Source organism: Athene cunicularia (genome assembly GCF_003259725.1).
Source record: "Athene cunicularia isolate RWA chromosome Z unlocalized genomic scaffold, athCun1 chrZ_part1, whole genome shotgun sequence".
Classification (NCBI taxonomy): Eukaryota; Metazoa; Chordata; class Aves; order Strigiformes; family Strigidae; genus Athene; species Athene cunicularia.
The window spans coordinates 19,453,094-19,461,050 of NW_020799142.1; the positions used below are offsets into that span (position 1 = coordinate 19,453,094).

Genomic DNA, 7,957 nt, shown 5'->3' on the forward strand with positions numbered 1-7,957 from the left:
GCGGGCATGGCTGCTCTGCCTGGCCCTTCCCCGGACAGGGAAACCTGGGAGCCCACCCTGAGCGAGCGCCGAGTGCCATCCCCTGCTTGCCCCCGCCGCCGCCCTCGCGAGGGGATGCGTGCCCATGGAAACAGTAAGAGAGAATTAACGCGCTCATAGTCCCTCTCAGACCACCGTGGCCTTTCATCGTGCTCCCCTCCGTCTCCAGCAAAGCTGTCTCTGAAACCTAAGGGCTTTGGGGAGGACGCGGGCTGTCGGCGCTAATCCAGACTAGAGGCTTTGGGCGCTAATGCAATACAATCATAACCGTAAAATAGCTCGAAGGAATAGTCCACACTGCAAAACCAAGTATTTTTCCGGAAAGTGCAAAGTGAATAATTGATAAAAACGGGTGTGACTGTAGTAGAAACAGATTCGATTTAAAAAATTGAAAGATTATTCACAAAATCCAGTTTCTGCATACCCGCCCAGCTCTGACAGCTCCCATGGACTATTAGCTATTGAGCTCAGTCGTTGCAGTCTTGATTCATCATGCAAGTCTGTAATAATCATGTATTACTGATTTCAAACATGGGACAAACAATCATCATTATCTTACTTGTTCTTAAGTGGAAATAGCTAAAAAAGTGAGGGTAAAAAGATTCTGTATTTATTCCTATATCGATAAGATTTTGTGCCTGAAAGAGAGAACAGAAATTACAAGGAAAAGCAGGTAGTGTTTAATGAGAACACAAATCTGTCACATGATAGGACCCTCTGCCTATAAGAAAATAATTTATTTTTGAAGGGAGATTTCAGAGTTGTTCACTAAATTCTCTTTTATTGCAGCAAGACTTTTCCAAGGCATACAGAACTTGTGACTGTATCAGAAATACAGTGTAATATGGTAAGATACTGTCATTGTGTTGAGTTATGCCAGCTTGGTTAACAAATAATGCTTTAGAGGTTTTTTCTAGATATTCAAGCTAGGACATCAGCAGCCATGTTTGCTGCCTTTCCCTTAATCATAGTTAGAAGATGTAATCAGAACTTGATTTATTCTGTTGGAGTTTTGGTCCTGAACCTTATCCTTCCCATGTGGCTCAGAAAGGGCTGAGGGTATTACATAGTTACAGGATATTTATTCTGACAGTTCTGTTCACAGTTTATTCTGACCACAGGGTTCTTTTCAGTGTCATGTCAACACAATTCTTGACTGCCTTTCTAAGCCTCAGCCTATCTTCATAGGCTTGGTAATGGTGAACTGAAAGCCATCCACAAAGAAAGACCACTGTCTTCAAGAAAGCTAGTACAGTTGGCATCTGGTTTCACAGCATCAACTGAATAGGAAAGGAAGTCTAGAAATATGGTTGGTTATTCCATTTATTGTATTCATTGTAAGTAGCTCTTAAATTTATAGATTCTTAGCCAATTTGGCCCTCAATTTACCTGATAACTCCCGTACTGTTACAGCAGGAATAGCTGATTTCAGTGAGGAAAAGCTAGATTATATATTGAGGTCACTCAATCCAAATACTGAAAATGGAAGTGTTAGAAAATGGAAGTGAATCTTTAGAGTTGATCCCTAAATTTGTAAACTGCTGATATCCAGGTACCCTAAGTGTTATTATAATTATATTTGCAACAGTATCTGTATGCGTGCTGTGATCCCTGAAATGATACAGATTACACTACCCTCTTGAAGAAACTTTCTGAAGAGCTTTACAAGTAATTTCATGAACAATAGGACAGTTGGTCTTGAAAGTAATGGTCTTGGCTCAAGGGAATTCAATGTATGTCTTTACAATTGCTTTTTCGGTCTTAAAAATTTGCTCCTGTACTTTCTATTTTTGTCTCAAGTTCAGCTCGCCTCAGTAGATTGTACTGAACTGATTGCCCCAAATATGTAAAAAAGAAACACAAGTAACTTTTATGTTTGTATTCCTGGGAACCTGAAAACATTTACAGAGGTGTAAATAAGATAAAAAGAAATTGAAATCCATAGAGCTATATGATTATAAAATTTATGTGAGAAGATTGTCTCAAAACATAATGGGCAAAATTACCTAAAGAGAGAGAAACAAGACACTGAATGTGTTTCAATAATGTGAACAGTGACTGAGAAAATTATTGAGGATATGCACAGGTCTGCCAATTTCTGATCATAGGTGGGTTCAACCTCCTTTAGGAGAAGTGTAAAGTAAATTTTTTATATTTTGTGCCAGAAAAAAAGCCCTGTCCCCACCTCTTAGTAAAGCTGTTGGAAATGTTTCAGTAAGCATCAGGACACCCTGAAGTCTTAAGAAAAACAAAAATGTGCAGACTTGCCACTGTAGTGAATATACAGAACTTAGGGCAATAGAATATGGCATCTGTCCAATATTCCTAATATGGGAGAGCATTCAAAAGGGCAGACATAAGGAAAAAAATCCAAAACCTCCAAAACACAAAATTACCATCAACCCTCCAAAACAATAAAGAAACTGTCTCCACTTTTATATGCTCCAAACAAAACTCTAGTGCAAACCAAACCAAACCTCTGCTTTTTCTCCAATTTCAAGGACTGTTTGTTAGTCACTAATACAGAAAAGCTTATTGATGTCTGTAGACAGCTCTGGGAGGTAGAACATTTAAAGGATCAATATCATTTCACTCTTAGAGCATAAACCACGATGCTACCCATCCAGTAAGCTTCCTCAAAATGACAAGTCATTTCTAAGCGACACTGTAGCAGTAAAGTCTGAAAACATAGGCACTAAGTTGTGAGGAATGTAGGAGCAACACTAAGTGGTTCCCACCACCAGGTAAGTGACACAAAACATTAAAAAAATGTTTAGCTTTAAACTTTAGTATAATTTTCACTAGAACTCTATTATTAGCAGTCACAATCTAATATTCTGATGTAATATTCAGGTAAATACTCTGAGTTTATAGTTTATTTTCTTTAAGCCTGTTCCCGTTTTAGGCAGATAACAAATCAGCTGTCCTTTACACTATTGCTTACAGTTGTCCATCCAAGCAGTCATTGCCACTCTATGCAGCCACAATACTTACTTAGACAAAGCATTCCATGATAAAGCCACTGAAACAAAGCCACTCAAATCATGGTGAAGTTATAAGTAGACTGGCTTCTTTGGGTCATCACTGTAAGTCTGCGATGATTTGGATTAAAAATACACTGACAGGGTGGACCTATAATGATTTAAGAATGAATTTCACTGCGAGTAGAGTAGAGTATCTTAACTGATTTTGGGGTAAGTTAGCACTGGTCCATTGCTAAAAGGTCTTTTCTTTTTAAAAGAATGACAATTAAAATGGGATTAGTAACATGACTTAAAATACTGCTTAACTCTTAATAAAAACTTTATATATTTTGGCGTGATAAAAACTGAATTAGAAATTTAGATTACAATATGAAACAACAGCTTAAACTATCACCTGTCCAATCCTCCATAAGTTTTTAAAAACTTTTAAGCTGTCTAACCTAGCCTATGGAATGAAAAAACCTTCAGCTAATATCTTTTAACATTACATATTTTATTTGCTCTTTTTTTTTTTTTTAAATGACAATGGGGGGGGGAAGCATTGAAGTTTGTACCAGAGGACCAAGGCTTATTTTTTTCAATTCAGTGTTGAAATTTCCAAAGCAATTGTGGGTTTTTTTCCCTTTTAAAAAAATTATGTTAGACAGCAGCAGTAGTCACTTCAAACAAAACAAAAAGATGTACAAGTGCTACACAGAGATGTGTGGATTGCTATCACAGTGACCTCTAACTTTCCATCAAAGACAAAGTACACATCCTTCCAGACATCACTGAGGCCCACAATAGCTAAGCCTATGGCTGCTGGCATGATAGATGCTCCTAGCAATGTTCAATAAATCAAGCAATCAGAGTCCCAAATGACACCAGAGTTTATTGTAACTCTTAGCATTACACTTTCTAATGATGTTCTAAACTTGTTCTTGTTTTTCCTCCTTCACCAATGTCATCTCATCTGTCAGTCTCTGCCCATTAGCCTCATTACTCCTATTCCTTTTTCCCTTCCTCACGAGCTCTTACACTATTAAGACCTTTTTTTTCTCCTAGTGCATCTCATTATTCCCTTTTTTCAACCCTTCTGTCTATCCTGTCTATTCGGTTCCCCTCTTCCACCTCACTCTTAGCAGCTCACTTCATGAGCAGCTCAAGGAAGAGGGCTAAAATGGAGTTTTTTCTACAGAAACTGGAGTTTTATAAGAGAGGTAAGCAGGAATATTTGTAAACCTTTTGTCTATATCAGTCACAAATCCAGAAGGGAATCCTGTGCTTCCTGCCAGCTCCTGAAGCGAGTTGCCTCTTGCCAGCATCCTCGCTATTTCCATGAATTGTGGACATTTCTGGCTGCACAGTGGCAATGCTCAGTAACGCAAGTATCTCAATTACTCTGCAGCCCAGTAGCTAGAATATTTCTCTAGAAGTTGAAGGTTGTGAGTGTATACTGATAGGCTGACATTAAATTGATGCTTGCTGCCTCTGCAACTGTCTTTTATCAGTTACACCCTAAAGTCAAGCAGTGATCAGTGCTCAGGTACACCATCCTGCCCGAGTGTAACAAATGGCTCCCCAGTCACTCTGAGGTGCCTGTCTTAGGGGTGCAGATAAGCACCTAAGCCCAGGCAAGAGACAGAACTTCAGCTCCATTCCTCACCTGGAAGTGGGCTGTACTCCCTTTACAACTATTCTAAATCCCAGTCTCAAGAGCTTTACTGCTCCCATTCACTGTGCAGTGAACCTGGATGGCTTAGCTATGCTTGCAGAACAGCTGCATTTACAGCTAGAGACAGCACATAAACACTGCTTCTCCCAATTCACATTTAGTCCCAGATTATAATGTTTAGTAAATGCCTCAGGGGTATGCAGATTACTTCTGAAATCTGTAGTTTTACTGGGGTCATTTACTGCAGCTGAATTTACTACCTGTCAAGTTTCTCAACTGCTGAGCAAATACATGGTTAAAAAGCCTTAAAATAAAACTCCTCTGTAGCCTATATCCAGACTGCAATTTCTTAATTACAAATAGTCATGCCAGAAAGTACTCAAACTGTAAAATACTTACCTTGCAAAAAATATTCCATATAGTCCACTTTCTGCAACAATAAATAGATTCACTGTGTTACCATCTGTTACCAGGTACTGATACTCTCCTGCTATAACAACCTCCATTGCCGCCAACCTGTGCCTGATTTTAACTAAGAATTTGTAACACCAAATTAAAAGGAATTATCAAGTACTCTTAGTGTAGCTGAAATTGATAGGGTGGGAACACTCAGCACCTTGCAAGATTAGCCCTTAGAAACTGAGGACTAATTCTACCAGTAGACCATGTCTCATTTATACTGCAAGCTGTGGTGTACTGTTTTGATCTCTGACCAAACTCTAAATGAGAGGCTGAAAAAGAGGGAAAATTAGCACATGCAGAGTTTCATGCTGCTGCAACTACACTGCTTCCTGTACCCAACAAACTCAGTGTTTGCTCAGCTATTTCTGCACAACCAACTGTGTTTAACCTCACAGACTTAATTAGATTTGGGTGCCTGCATTTGTTCCCTTCAGAAGACTGAAACTGGGGGTTAATGCAATGTTCAGTCAGTCTTCTCAAACCAAGGCACTCTTTAATCTTAAGGAACTAAACATAAAAGAAAGTGACATTTACAATAATTAGTGACCATATGCAACTGTCTCACCTAACTTTTACCAAAAGCATCCCAAGCTTGCATACAACAGCCTAAATCTCAGACTCTATATGGGTGTCTTGCTTAGTCAGTTTCCCACACTCTCCTGTCCTGGCTAAGAAAAGGGTTTTGGCTTTTTAACTGTTTATAGGCCATCTTTTATGGCTATTGTGTAACCAGTCAGGAGACAGAGTAGATTTCCTTTCTGTATAAATAATAGTTAAGACTTTGTATTTAACATTGAACTCATACAAGGGAGTACATTGTGTGTTTTTTTCTTATTTAGCTGCTAGGAAACAGCCAAATATATACAGTATTCATCCCATTGAACGTATCTCTTGGTAGTTATCCAGAAAATTTTTTGCAAGCCATGGTCATGATTATTACAAGTCAACCCGTTCCCTGGTTTCCCTGTTACCTTAACCCTGAAGTACATTGTGAGCCAACAGTATCCAGAATGGAGAAGCCACTGTTAAACTAAATAACACCATAATCTAAACTAGTAAATCTGCAGTCTCTGTTATATCCCAGATAGACTGGAATAATTAAAAAAATCTTAGGCAAAATGCCTGTGGAGTTATAAATCAAAACCACTTAAGTGTTTGGAGAAACAAATCCACTCCCTTTCATGTATATGCTGCACTTTGTACAAAAGCATGCTTACCACATACACAGTGGATGTCTTTCCTTTTAAAACAGTGTGCTAACTTCAGAAAGCATTTCAGTAGATGTCCGCATTCAGATGTCCAGTGGTGAAACTGCTGGCTGTCCACAACATAGCAAATGTGGAAACAGTAGAAGTGGCAATGAAACAAGACCTGACACCCCTCAGGGACATACATATAAAATGCAAAAGGAAGTGTGCAATACTTACAACAAAAAGAACTGTCTTGAGGTAAATCTACAATGTGGCAGGGAAGGGAGGAAGGGAAGGAAAAAGGTGGAGGAGTTAAAGTTCTGAAATAGCTGGGAGAGAAGGAGTAAAATTGCTTTTACTTGGAAGAGAAGAAATATTTACGTACTTCACTTGATTTTTTTTTAAAAAAAAGGAGATCATGTCAGTATTCTTGCTTCTTACTAAAAATAATAATGTCCATGGGTATTAACAATTAATAATGAAGACCTTGCTTTTGTAAATCACATCAAAGTTTTCAGCATGAGTAGTCTCACTGACATGAGCAAGACGAGTTATGAATTAAAATTAAATTATTTTTTTAACACAGGTCTTAGTTGTGCCAAATCCATATTTTGATTTTAAAACCCATAAGTTTGTGTGCAGCATATAAAAAAAGTGAGATATTCTGTATACCTAGTGAAGCTTTGCTTATAAATGCCTTTGCAAGACAGGAGGTTGGGTTATGTCCATTAATGAAGCAATGTCTATACAGTGTACATGTTTGAATTCACAGTGCTATCTACCTTCTTGGTTCCTTCTCTGATACACAAAACATGCAATAAGATTAAGGTTATAGCCTAAAAGCAAAATAAAGATACCCTCTTGTAGGCAATTCCTCTACCGCAGGCCAGAGGGCTGCCACATTACTTCAAACACACAAAATTAATGAGGAAAAACATGCAAAAAAAGGTTTCTGGATTAAGTGTGTTTTTCAGATCTTCTATGTGACCTTTTTCTCCCTCTTCTTCCTCAGTTCTGCTTTGACTCCTCTGAAATGAGATCTAGGCTGCCAGCAGTGAAGTAACTCATTTTACAAATCCTGTTGGAGCCCCATCTGTTTTGGTTGAACTTTGTATTATTTTGTCCCATCTAACACCCATAAACACTAATTAAATATATTATAAAATGTAGATGAGCTGTCTTGTAACTGATAAGGTTGTTTTACTAGGCTTACAGTGTTTATACTAAAGCTTGTATAGTATCAGACCGATTTCTTCTAACATTCACAACATACATACTTGTCTAAATACACTAACTCAATTATACAACTATGCTTGCTCTGTGGGTATAGTATAGAAAAACAGCCACAATTGAAACTAGGTCATTATTACTGATTTCTAGATGTAAACTTCAGTGATTTTATTTTTTATATAGCATTTTACATTTGGTTCTTCTATTTTTTTCTTTCAAAATGGTGAAAACCATGAGGCCAACAGATGAATCTTTCAAAGTATTTCAAGGTTGAAATTTCCTGTAATCAGTTGATAATGTTTCAGAAGACTTTTCTTTATACATTGGCCATTCCTCAAAATCAATTATTGATATGTCCCTCATTGTCTTTAAACTGTTTCAGTTTTATAGAGGTGGTC

At 37.9% G+C, this 7,957-nt stretch overlaps 1 long non-coding RNA gene across 1 annotated transcript; it reads left to right on the top strand.

The window, feature by feature from the left end:
* Positions 1–929: 929 nt before the first annotated feature.
* Positions 930–7,493, top strand: LOC113489672. The gene is made up of 3 exons (XR_003400077.1): positions 930–1,293; positions 3,983–4,222; positions 7,342–7,493. It is a non-coding gene; the product is annotated as an uncharacterized LOC113489672 (long non-coding RNA).
* Positions 7,494–7,957: the final 464 nt, after the last annotated feature.